Source organism: Ricinus communis, chromosome 7 (genome assembly GCF_019578655.1).
Source record: "Ricinus communis isolate WT05 ecotype wild-type chromosome 7, ASM1957865v1, whole genome shotgun sequence".
In the NCBI taxonomy this organism is placed as follows: Eukaryota; Viridiplantae; Streptophyta; class Magnoliopsida; order Malpighiales; family Euphorbiaceae; genus Ricinus; species Ricinus communis.
In genome coordinates this window covers 15,375,852-15,384,734 of record NC_063262.1, presented here as the reverse complement: position 1 = coordinate 15,384,734, position 8,883 = coordinate 15,375,852, and the positions used below count along the sequence as shown (strand labels likewise).

The window sequence follows — 8,883 nt, the reverse complement described above, 5'->3', positions numbered from 1 at the left end:
CTCTCGAGATAACCGAATTTCTAAACCTAATAACCTAAAGTTGGAATCTCTTCCTAACGATTGATTCTTAAATTAGCATTAAGCTTTAATCCGCCTCTATCAAGCTTTGTTAATTCTTAATCCGGCTAGTTAATTATCCTTATCTTTAAGCGATTATTAACTAGTTCTTGCTATTCAAAATTCCAATTGCCAAATGGACTTCTCAATCACACAAAGCAATCTAAACACACAATTCACAACGTCTCATGAATGATGCATTATCTTATTAATACTGAATGCAAGAAGAATACAAAACTAACCTAAACAATCCAATAATATAATACTAAGCCAACATAGTAAAGAAATCCCAATGGATTTAATCAATCTAACTAATCATGTTCATTATCAAAGTACATAAGAATTCAATTATAACAATGAGTAAAGGTAGAGAAAACCTGATTACACCCTTGGATGAGAGTAAACAGCCCCAATTCCTCTTGCTCGAATTGAATTGATTCTTGTTCCTCTTGCTCGATTCGAAAACCAATCAACGAACCTCGCCCAATCTTCAATCTTTGAAGGGAATCTGATTGAAACCTTGATCCAAGTCTCCTTTTCCTTTGGTTTCAGCTCAGAAAACCCTTAAGGAGAGAAAAATTAGGGTTTGGGACGTTCTCCCTCGCTCTCTTTCTTTCTTTCCTCTCTTTGTTCTTTTAATTAATTCCCCCTGTCGCCGCCAACACGGCCGTGTTCCTGGCCGTGTTGGGGACACGGTTTGGTGTTCCTGACCGTGTTACTTTCTGTGGTCGTGCTCCCTAAGAACTACTTTTTCTTTGATGTTTGATGCACCCAACACGACCGTGTTGGTGCCCGTGTTGGGAACACGGCCAGTGTTGAAACCAACACGGCCATGTTCAGCTTCCTCATGCTCGTACTTAGCTTGTTTTGGCAGCTTCGGCATCCAATTATGCTCCAATTCTTCCCTTTATCATCCTTTGAATTCTTTTAGACCTAATGCACACAAACAAATGCATAGGGTGAGTGTTGGGACCAGTTCACATCCAAATGTCCATAAAATCAATCTTAAAAATCCCATTTAGATGTGTGTATTTTACACACATCAAATAACCCCACACTTAGCTCATTGCTTGTCCTCAAGCAATCAAAAGTAATATAAGGAAAATAAACCACTAAGGAACAACACTTAAACTGATAAACAAACTAGAGAGCTCCTGCACATATCCTTAACAAGCGTAAGTCAAACAAAAAGAAACGAAGCAATCAATTCAAGTATCACAACCAAGATGCCAATAATTCGCACAATACTATCTCAACAAAATTATTCAGAACCAACTCCTCACCAAATTCACTCTAAATCACTCAAAGTGTTTAAAGGGTAGTGTTTAATCGCTCAATGCATCAACTACTGCCTTACTTACTATATGCTTGCTCTTAAATCCTACTCCTACCACTTATGGAGAGTCAACAACCATGTCAAGAGGTCTTTATAAGGGTTGTAATGGGGATTAGGTAGGGGTAGGTAAATTTGGTAAGAGTTGAACCTATGGTGTTCTGCAATGAAATATATGACCTGCACACAAGCCACAATGATCACAGAGGGTAAACAATGGACAGTAGTCCAAGGTAGGAAATAGGAAGTCAAAATGTTTAGCTCACTTACTTTCTTTCTTTTCATCACCTTTCCCTCTTATTCTTCTATTTAATTCTTTTTTTCTTTTTTTTTGTTTTCTTTTTTATTTTTCATAAGGGAAGGACATTCACATAATAGAGTGAATTTCTTTTGGATCGAAGAAAGCTACTATAAGATTCCACACTATTCCCAAGACAAAAATTTCCAAGACAAAAATTCCCAATAAAAAAAAACTCATATGCAAAATCATAACCCAAAGCAGAATAAAACTAAGTGGTAATGGAATATGATAAAAAAAATGGTGAAAGAAGGGGTTATCTATAGAATCAATAAACGAATGAAGGCTATTTGGCTAGAATAAAAAACCTAAGTGCCTCTATCATACCAAAGTGTTAAACTCTCCTTGTGGCCCTCACAAGCATTACCGAGCAAGTTCTAAAAGTAAAGACAGTAATTGGCACTCTCAACAAGAAATAAATACAAGCATATAAAGTGTATGCTTACAATTTAGACTCAATTTCTCACAAGTGTGCTTTTGAGTAGGTTCCAAACAAAAATCATCAAAACAGAATTAAATAAACCAAAGCAACTTAGTGCAAAACTCAAACTAATTATTTTACATTCTTCCGCAAAATTCAACACTATCGGTTTTACCCGATCACATGGACATAAACAGGATTTCAAAATCAAGTCAATAGTAAGAGCATTGAAATAAAGAGAAAAAATTTTAAAATTTTACAAAAAATTGCATAAAGAATAAACAAATAACTGAGATGGTGATGGTCTATTTATGCAACCTACACCTAACGCAGTGAACCTACCGATGCAGCCTAGCACTAGTGAGTATCAAGGTCGTATCCCTGGAGATCGGGTGAACCTAGAGTTACTACTGTTTGCTATGTTATCTAGTCTGAAATAGGGTGTGAAAGTTCTAACGTTATCAGCTAATGGTTATGAGTGCAAATAAGTAAATGAAGGACAACGAACAATCAAAGAAAACAATTGCAAAGAGAGAAACAAACCCAAAACGGGGCCTAAGTGATGGCATTCTAAAGATGGATTTTATGGATTGCCGATCTTGCTTACCCGTGCCTAAATCCTGAATTGAACCCGGTTCCTCTCTCGAGCTTACCGAGTTCCTAAACCTGCACTAACCTAATGGAATCTCTTCCTATCGGATTACTACAGATTAGCATTAAGCATGATTTAAAACTATTAAGAGTTATTAATTCTTAATCCGGCGAGTAAATCAACCTTATCTCTAAGTGTTAACTGCCAGTTCTTACTATTCAATGTCCAGTTGTAACAAGCATTTCTCAATGTCAAGAAACAACCCACAAACAATTAATTTAACATCTTAAATTAACTGAATCAAACTTTTATTACTAAAAAGTAAGAAGATTGCAAGAATGACAATTACAAATCTAACAATTAAGCATAATCCATCAACAAAGGTGAACCCCAATAGGTTCAAAAGATCTAGCTACTCATGTTCATGGTTAAAGCAATTAAGGAACAAAATAAGGAAAAGAAAATTAAAGGGCATGTACACCCTTCTCTTTCAAGTTGAATGAGAAACCCTAAATTTGCAAATTCAAAATTTCAAACCCTATTTGCCTCTTGAATGCTCCCAAAGTTTGTCTTGATCTTCAATTCGATGTTGGAACAAGTGAAATCCCTCCTTCAATTGATGAATTTTATCTCTCAAGGTCTACAATTGAGGTATAGGAAATAATTGATTAAGTGTGTGTCTTGGAATTGAGTCCAAAATTTGTGTCCTTTCCAAAAGAACTTAAAATTGCCTATATAGTTGATTCAGCATGGCTGGAGTCCAGGTTGTGATGATTGACCGGTACCGAGTCGAGCGATGCTAAACTGCTTGACTCCTTCCAAGCGGTGCTTGAGCCACCACAGGCCGTGCTCAACCCTTCGGGTGCTAGTCCTCGCCCAATTTGATGGATTTTGGTCCGTAATCATACGTATTTCCCTCGATTATTGATGGTGTCCTTCGAAAATGACCTAAAACGATAAAGGAAACAAAAGACAGGTGATTCTAGCATAAAACGGGATAATCATACATAAAAATGTAAAGAATCGGGCATGAAAACATGTGTAGTACGATGCTTATCAAATTACCCCATACTTAAACTTTTGCTTGTCCTCAAGCAATTAACAACTCACTCCTCAAATAGATACCAAATAACTCAATCAAATGCATTGCAGGAGGTTAGCTCAAAATAAATTTCAAAACTCCGTAATGATTTTCTCCAAAATCCCCAAATAACTAAATCCTTAAGAGAGAGAACAAACTTAATAAAGTTGCTAAAGTTAAAATGATAAACCATCTAAATTGAGAAATTGAGAACCATGCCTCATAAGATGTCACTCAAAACACACAAGTGTATATAGGTGAAAGAAGATCGCCAAGCTCTCAATGCAAAAATACAAAAAAAGTGCTTACCATAGGCTTGCTTATAGATCCAATCTCCACTACTACGAAATAATCAATAATCATGATCAAAGGGTCTTGAGCCAGGTTGTAATGGGGTTAAGGTAGGGTACGGATAAATATGGAAAGTAGGCTACAAGTTGCTGGAAATTAAGCAGGTAATGCAAGAAAGTAACGAACGATCAAGTGCTGTACCAAAATGAACACTAAGTTGCTCTAAAAATAAGATGATGCTCGAAATGAACTAAATTAATACTCTTTTTTTTCAATTTATATACTATGTATATATATTACAACAGCTTATGTAGGGGTTGTTGGTTATTGACACATATAATAAGACTGAATATCCATTTTTTTTTTTAATTGAAAGGAGCATCTATGAAAAATCTAGCAACTTAGTGAAATATATGAATGCAGATTGATCCAAAATGAAATGCAGCATAAACTTACATAATTTCCAGCAACAATGGTAGAAAGAATGGTAAAATGAATAGAAGTGATAAAATGAGTGTCACTGTTATTATTATCACGAAAGGAAAGGCTAAGGCTCAAAATTGGTTCACTAAGGGAAAAACATGGTTAGGCTTTTGGCCAAATTGTGTAAATCCTAAGTGCCCAAATCATCTCACGATTATCGACAATTCATGTAATCTCAAAAAACATCGTAAAGCAAGTTCTAGAAACAAAGATTATGTACAATGCTCACTAATGAAACAAAAGGGAGCAAAAAAATAGTGATGCACAAATTAGCTCAAAATCTCACCATTTGAGTGGGTTAAGATTGCATGAATTCTCAAACCAAAGTTTAAACAGTCAATCACAATAATAAGCAACAATATTAACAGTGTTCTATATCTAAGATAAAGTAAAATGAAAGGATTAAGGAAAAACACCAGTTTTACCTGGCTTGATTGAAACTAAGGAAAATTATGAACGGACTCAATCAATAAGGGTCCATTCAAAAGAAAGAAAATCATTGCCTTCTTCCCACAAAGATTCGATATAAGCAATAAGGGTCCATTCAAAAGAAAGAAAATCATTAACTACTCGATTAAAACAAAACTCAAGATAAGGACAGTAATAATGAACGGACTCAATCAATAAGGAAAATTAAAACAAGATAAAAACAGCAAAGACAAAATTGGTACTTGCACAAATCTACAGTACCTACCCCACACTTGTGAAAAACACTGTCCTCAGTGTGAACAAGGTAGGCACTCCAAAATAAAAGGAATAAAATATGTAAAATGAAACTAATTATGGGAGTCCATAAAAGAAATTGGAAAACTAAGAGAAAAACAAGACGAAAAAAAAAGATAAAAACTAGAAAGTCTACTAGTACTGCCCTTGATGTGTACTTTAACGCTTTAAAATATGTTAGTCCTCGAAATTACGTACGAGCATCAAGTAGGCTAACTCCTACAAAACTCAAGAATAAACACATCCCAAGCAACATCTAGTAAAAGGTTCAATAAGATAGCATGTCCTCAAAATCAAACTCACTAAAAACAAACTGAAATATCTAACTACAAATAACTACATAAAATAAAATAAAAAAATGTCCAAAAATTCAGAAGGCAAAAATAGATTCGGGAATGCCTCCCGAAGGCGCTTCTTTTTGTTCGAGTCGTCTAGCTGGACTCTGCATAAGCATTCCTGCATCGCGGGCAAATTAAAAAGGTAGGCTCAATATAAGTTGGGGCTCGAGGCATATAAGCGCAATGAGAAGGTCTGATGTGTGCGGTAGATGACCAAGGAGGCGCTCTCTGGACCGATTTGGGATGTCCATTCATCCACTCCGTATTCTGGCTAAGTGACTTGTCAAAAACAAACTTGCAACTACCCTTCTCGGGTCTATCATAGCACAAAGTCTCATATTGATACAAGTTGTTTTTCTCAGATGAATAACACATACTAATAGGGGAAGAAACATCTATAGCATAATCTATTTGTACATCTTGTGGTTGTGTATTACATGCAAGATCAATTCCATCAATACTACAAATGGCATGAACATGGTCGGTGGAAGAACTATCAAATGAGGATAAACTAAAAGTGACACAGTCATCCCCTACATTAAGTTCTAACTTCCCCTCAAATACATCTATTTTAGCTCTAGCTATGGCAAGGAAAGGTCTCCCCAAAATTAATGGTACACCATGCTCATTGTCCATATCCAAAACCACGAAGTCCACAGAAAATATGAACTTATCTACCTTAACTAGCACATTTTCCATAATTCCCTTAGGAAGCTTACTAAAACGGTCAGCTAATTGAATGCACATCCTAGTGGATTTTGCCAACCCCAAACCTAGCTTATTGAACAAACTAGTGGGCATGACATTTATGCTAGCCCCCAAATCAGCTAATGCATCATCAACACACAAATTACCTAAAGTGTAGGGAATAGTGAAACTCCCTAGATCGTGACGTTTCTCTGGCAACTTGCTCTGAAACACTGCTGAGCACTCCTTGTTAAGCTGAACATAGGCGACCTCCTCCAACTTCCTTTTTCTGCTAAGTATGTCCTTTAAGAACTTAGCATACTTTGGCATCTGCTCCAATGCATCAATAAAAGGCAAGTTAATATGCAGTTATCTAAAAATATCTAAAAACTTAGTGAACTGCTCTTTCGCCTCTACTTGTTTAGCTCTAGCAGGATAAGGAATCTTAGGTTGATATTCCCTGACTGGAATTGATTTCACCTTTTGTCCCTCAGGTTCCCTATCCTTACTGCTCACCTCAACTTGCACATCAATAGTGGCGTCATCAAAAACAGGCTTAGAAGGAGCTGAAACTAACTTACCTGAACGCAAAGTGATGGCGTTCACGTGCTCCCTCGGGTTAGACTCAGTGGTGCTCGGGAGCGCTCCTTGCTGCCTCTCAGACAACATCTTAGAGATTTGGCCAATCTGGGTCTCCAAGTTCTGAATCGAGGCCTGCTGGTTCCTAAGTGCACTATCAGTTTGCTAGAATCTCATCTCCATAGACGTCACAAACTTTATCATAAGCTCCTCTAAATTTGACTTCTTTTCTGGTAGAGGAGGAGCTTGTGCGAGCCCAGATATTCTTGCGGTGCTGATAAAATGCTCGACCACGAGCGTTATTGTTCCTCCAATAGAAGTTGGGATGATTGCGCCACCCGAGGGTTGTATGTATTCTTTGTAAGGATCGTTCTCACGCCTTAAGGCATTCCCCATATAGTCAACCCGCTCAAAATCGGAAGACATAGCGAATTAGATGGAAAAGTAGTAGAGGATGAAGCAAACATACCTCCCGCATGATACGACCGTAATGCGGGCCACCATAAAACTCATGACCAACGTTTGCTGCATGAACTGGCATATGGAGTTGGTCAATCTTCTTGGCTAGAAGCTCCACCTGAGCTGCCAAGGCTGCTGTAGAGTCCACTTGATTGACCACTCCCTGTCTTCTTGGTCGGCTCCTAGAGGATTGCCACTGATAGTTGTTCATGGCCATTTCCTCTATCAGTTCGAGCACGCTCGGGCGTCTCTTGTTTAGCGCCCCACCTGCTGCAACATCCACCATCTACCTCGTTGCAAGGTTCAACCCGCTGTAGAAGGTCTGACCCTGCATCCAAACTGGCAATCTGTGATGTGGGCAGCATCTCAAAAGATCTTTAAACCTCTCCCATGCATCGTACATGCTTTCATCATCAAACTGCACAAAAGAAGATATGTCATTTCTAAGTTTAGCAGTTTTAGCAGGAGGAAAATACTTATATAAAATTTTTTCAGCCAACGCCCTCCAGGTAGTAATCGTTTGCTGTGGAAGGGATTGCAACCATCTCTTAGCTTTGTCCCTCAAGGAAAATGGAAACAATCTCAGCCGAATGGCGTCATCGGTTATTTCATTTATCTTGAATGTGTCACAAATCTCTAAAAAATTAGAGATATGTGCATTGGGATCCTCGCTGGGCAATCCTCCAAACTACACACTCTGCTGGATCATCTGGATCACGTTGGCTTTTATTTCAAAATTGTTGGCCGCTACAGCAGGTCTGACTATACTAGTTTTCGTCCCATCCAAAGATGGTCGAGCAAACTCGTACATCGTCCTCTAATCCTCATCGGCTTGGGGGTTGAGGTTCTCCATCGCGTCAGTTCCTTGAACCTGAACTGTAACTCCGTCCTCCTTCTTAACTGCCTGCAAACGTCGTCTTAATAATCTAGAGAGCACTCCGGGTCAGATAAGGGTGCTATGGAATCAGGGTTGGTCATATACTACCTGAAACCGACAACCAAACAACCACCAATCAATCAAAAATAATATAAAAAAATAAAGAATAAATGAATAAACAAATAATTACTAAATTAACATAAAAATAATTCACTCTAGTTCACCGTTACTGTTCCTCGACAATGGCGCCAAAAACTTGATGGTCTATTTATGCAACCTACACCTAAAGCAGTGAACCTACTGATGCAGCCTAGCACTAGTGAGTATCAAGGTCGTATCCCTGGAGATCGGGTGAACTTAGAGTTACTACTGTTTGCTATGTTATCTAGTCTGAAATAGGGTGTGAAAGTTCTAACGTTACCAGCTAATGGTTATGAGTGCAAATAAGTAAATGAAGGACAACGAACAATCAAAGAAAACAATTGCAAAGAGAGAAACAAACCCAAAAAGGGGCCTAAGTGATGGAATTCTAAAGATGGATTTTATGGATTGCCGATGTTGCTTACCCGTGCCTAAATCCTGAGTTGAACCCGGTTCCTCTCTCGAGCTTATCGAGTTTGTAAACCTGCACTAACCTAATGGAATCTCTTCCTATCGGATTACT

At 37.9% G+C, this 8,883-nt stretch overlaps 1 non-coding gene across 1 annotated transcript; it reads left to right on the top strand.

Annotated features, from left to right (window-relative positions):
* The first annotated feature begins 7,686 nt into the window (after positions 1-7,686).
* LOC112533874 lies at positions 7,687-7,793 on the top strand. Its single transcript, XR_003078227.1, has one exon. It is a non-coding gene; the product is annotated as a small nucleolar RNA R71 (small nucleolar RNA).
* The last annotated feature ends 1,090 nt before the right edge of the window (positions 7,794-8,883 follow it).